This window comes from Gavialis gangeticus, unplaced genomic scaffold, assembly GCF_001723915.1.
Source record: "Gavialis gangeticus isolate Ggan-Ray unplaced genomic scaffold, GavGan_comp1, whole genome shotgun sequence".
NCBI lineage: Eukaryota > Metazoa > Chordata > Crocodylia > Gavialidae > Gavialis > Gavialis gangeticus.
The window spans coordinates 43,637,117-43,642,058 of record NW_017729034.1 but is presented as its reverse complement, the minus strand read 5'-3'; positions in this window follow the sequence as shown (position 1 = coordinate 43,642,058).

Here is a 4,942-nt window from a genome sequence, read left to right as displayed (position 1 = left end):
TTATGTATTGCTCCATTTGACTATATACTCCTGATAGCTTTTCAGAACTCTGGAGATAAGCAGAAAAGGGGAAACTTTGTAAATGTGACCAGGAGAGAAAGAAAAGAAAGGAAAAGCAAAAGAAGGAAGGTGGTGGCAAAGTGATTCCTTTTTGTGCAGGTGACAACGTATGGCCATCTTCCCATCAATGAGCAGAAGTAATGAAGCTCCTGCACAGAGGTGATGTCTTTAATGCAGGATCAGCCCTGGTCCCCAGTCTCTCTCTTTTTATCATGAGTTTATAAGCACCATTGCTCACTGCTGCACTGTTCAGTGTCAAAGCCAGGCTAACATGAGATGCAGTACAATCCAGTTCCTTCCTCTGAGCTTATAAATTGAAATTTATAAGCCCTGGTTACTCTAAAAATAAAATAAAAAAATAAAATAACCCTGATTACTTGCAGCACTTTTTGGAAGCACTTATGTCCCACTCTTATTTGACCATTTCCCTTCTGCCTCCTTAAATCTGCCTTGTAAAATTTGCTGCTGTTGAAGAAAATACTGGCATTTTTTCTTTGCTTCTCACTTGTGCTACAAAACAGCTAATGCATTTTACCCCAGGGTATTACCTTGTGTTTTAGTGGCAAGAGATCACCTATTTATATGCATAACAGAAGCACACATAGTATCATAGACAGCATCTCTGTTAAAGCCTTTTAGTTTCTTGTGGATGAAATCTGCTATATAAATGTAAATTTTTACTGGAGCAGCATAGATTCAAAGTACACAGTGTTTGGGCCCACAGACCACTGTATATTACAAAGCAAGTTTTTTTAGCACCACATATAATAGGTTAGCCAATGCTCAGAAAGGAGATCAGGGGAGGGGATATTCCTGTATTTCTTCCTGTCAGTACTTCAACTGAATTCAAATAAGTAAAATGTGCTATGAATAACTTTTCCACAAGATAAAGAAAAAAAAATGTTGCAAAGACTAAAGCCAAAGAAACAAAAAGCCAAAGAAAAGAAAACCTGAAAGAGAAATGAAAATGTGAAACAAAGACTTGTTTGAAAGAGAAGATTATTCTTTCATGAGACTGGCATAAAATTTCAGTTACGAATGATAATACAAAAAATGACCAGTAATTAAAAAATGTTGTATAAATAAATGTAGGTTTGAGAGAGGGTTTTCTGAGTTGTAATTATTGGGAAAGTTTAAAAACTCCATGCTATTCCATTATTAAGATCATTCAGGGTAATAGATGCTAACATTTTTCAAGAATCTGTTTAACTCATTTTAACTCACACTAATGAACAGATTTACCTGTGAATACTCAGAAAACTCATGTGCCATGTAGGTACTCAAAGATAGCAAGGGCAGAGTTTTGACTATGGGGCAGTGAAAGGAATATGCCATACTTTCCTAGATAACAAAGAGTTGGATCTAAGAGCAAAATTTAATTCAGCTTTAACCATGGAGCTGCAGCTGGTACTTGCATTAAAAAAACCTTACATATATGAATTGAAGTGAACGATTTGTCCCTGGATTCTCTAGATTGCTTTGAAAATCTTAATCACAGTTTCCTCCATGTGTAGGCACATGTGTCTATGCTCAATTTTTGCTTTTTTTCCCCTCCTACCGCTACACTCTATTGCTGTTTTCTTCCAAAAGTGTCCATTGTCCATCTAGCTGCTCTTAATCTAAAGTATTATTGAGCCATCCTGAGATCAGCTAGTGGCAGCATCATCACTCGAGCCAGGTACAGACATTACACTTTTACCAGTGGAAACTGGTCTATACTTATAACAGAACAGAAGTTCAGCACATTGACTAAGTTAAAAATAGCAGAACCCAGTCTAAGATTTGCACCATTCCCCCTTCCCTTCCTCCCCTCCCCAATCACAGGGCAAATGTGCGTTCTGGTCACTACTGATCTAAACTATGCTGCTTACAGAAAACCATGCAACTTTGGTTGATTCCACCTTGCACTTTGTTTATCTGTACCTAGCCTTGCAGTGAAAGAGGAAGCATTGTGTATAACTGACAGAAGCTGCAGAGTTCAATTAAGCCACTTCAGCTAAGCTAACTGGAACATCAGTCAAATGAGACAGTGAGGAAAGAGGACTAGCAAGCAAGTCTTTAAGAACAATGTGAAAGTACCTGATCTGCATTAGAAGTCTGGAAGGACTATATGCACCCTACAGACTGACAGCACTTTGGCCACCTTGAATGACATGGATTTTCCATTTGACCAGGAACAGGTATTTATATGGATTTCCTTTATTTCTGGTATTCTTTTTTAATTCTGTTTGCCAGCTATGCAGCAGATTTTATCCTGAAAAAGGAGGCATATCCAGAATCATGCTACCATCTTATAATTGAGATTCTGCTTAAAGCAATTCTGCATTCCATCTGCTGGCTGATTAGCTTTATCTCCTTGGTGAACAGTTTTGCTAAAAATAGGGATGGGAGGTGGCAGCAAAGTGATTCCGTGAAAACAAATGAAACTTTACAACATCAGATCCATACTGATCTCACAGATTTTGTTAAGAGCCCGTGGTCATATACAGATATCCAACCACAGGCAAAGCATAACTGAGATAAGAAATGAAAAAATAGCTCTAGACAAGGGATGTTTGACACCACAGCACAGACATTAAATATAGCCTTTTAAAATCTGTGGTGTATCAGTTTACTGAAGTCACATAGAGCAGCATATATATTGTTCAGATAAATGAAGTTTCCTTGCAGATACATCTCACAGGAGATGTACCCTTTTGTCCTTACCTTCCTTTGAATACTACAGCTTCAATGAACAATACTTTTTATTAAAATTGAATTGATGCCAAGAGAGCAAATAGCTGCAATTTTCGGCTTTCAACAGAGCCCTACCCTTTGCCTAACACTTGAGTTTTAAAAAATTTACTAAAGTTTCACTATTCTAAGACTTCCATTGACAAAACATTACGGGCATTGTTACATGTGCTGAAGGAGTGGAGGGCAGGGGCACTTCAGAGTGGCTTTCAGAGCCTTTCTAATTAAAGCACCACAGCATCTCATGTATCAGTCTCCTCACACTTCAAAATGGCAGTGGGAGTGCTTTAACTAGCTATAGCGCCCCGTCACCATTTTGAATGGGAAAGCTGATACATGAGACATGGAGGCTGAATGAAACACGCTTATTAGCATGCTCCAGCAGATCGATTAATAAAGTCTGCTCCAATGCACTATAATTACAGAGCATCAGAGCAGCCTCCCGGCATATCTACAGACACCCTATAATTCTAATTCAGACCGTCAGATGTAGAAATTAGCATCATCGTGGTGCACATGTGAAAACCAGAGTGCCAAACCAAATAAGTCAAGACCAGATTTGCACCATTTCTAAAAGTCCTGGGGGTCCCTCCTATCTCAGTGGAGGCAACCCAGAGGTTAAAAAAAAAATCATGAGTCAATACCTAAAAAGTCATGAAACTGCCCCCACAATCATGTATTAATTGCATTAAAATGCATGGCTTTATTTTTCAAAAGTGGTTTTCTACGTTGGCTGATCTACCTTTGGTGTGGCAAGTCAAAGCCAGCCTGCTAATTTCATCCTCTCAAATGGCTTGAAGGAGGCGAGAGGATAGAATTGAGTTCAGCCCCCCCACTACCAGGACTTCCTAGAAGCTCCAGGTTGCCTCTACTCTAATGGCTTCCCCTATGCCATGTTCCAGCAGTATCTCATGATGCCTGGGATCCTTCATCTTAGGACTTAGATAGGACTGTGGAGCAGGCTGCTGAGGAGATCTCCTAAGGGAGAGGATGTGGCTTCTAATGAGTTCCAGAAGATATGGCTGAATTGTTTTTAAAACAATTTTCTTCATTCCTGGTCCAAATAAACATTCATTTTGCTTGGTTTTTTCACTGGGATGTTCTGTGATATGAAGGTGTTCTTAGGGTAAGTTTTTATAGTTCCAGGCATTGCCATAAAGACATATCCAAGGTAACTTTGCAAAGGCTGGCTCCATAACGGGAAGCAGGAAAACTGAATTAGCACTGTACTATATACCCTGGTTCTTTAGTTCTGCTGAGAAACAACATTTATCCGCTCAAGCTCAGTGCCACATGGCCACGTTGTACCGAGCTGCAGAGCTATCTTGGGGTATCTCTGCCCAGCACTGCCTTGTACCCTTGTGAACATACCTTTAGCTGCATTCTGTAACATGCCTCTTAAAAATTAGCCTGTTAAAACTGAAGGCTACTAGATGATTTCCCCATCAGTTACCAGAGTTCTCCATCAGTTACCCCTTTACCCATACAGCAATCAAAGCATAACACTGCCACGTAAGTTGGGGATGACTGGAGAGAAAGGATTTTCAACAGCTTAGGTTTGGCATGCCCATTACACAGGGCCTTGCAGACTGAACAGCTGTTGTGATTCTTTGCTCCTGGTACCTTACAAAGCTACTTCTGTTTTCATCAAAGTAAGGAAAGATAACAAAGAAAGTGACAAAAAACTCCACTTGTAAATAACTATGTAGTTATAAATACAACATTGCATTTATTTAATGCTAAATGGAGAATGCTCATTAATCTAAAACAAAGCCCTTACAAAAATGGATGAGTAGCATTATTGCCATTTCTGTAGTTGGGTAAACTGAGGCAGAGAGGGCTAGACACAAAACAGTCAGTGACAGTATTGGGAACACAGTCTGGCAATCTTCCTCTGCTGAACTTTATGACTTTGCTAATGTAACTGTTGCTCAAGGTTGTTGCATGAGGTACATAATGTCTTCCAGGAAAAAAAAATATGCTTGACATTTGCTCATAACAGTTGTTCTCCAGCTGAATGATCTACCTTTGATGTCTACCAAATATAGAATTTTGGCTGTCGGATGACACATCCAGATGGGATTGAAAGGGAAAGAAATTTCAAAAGAAATCTAAAAGAGATAAGACTTATTATAACTTCTGTAGGTTC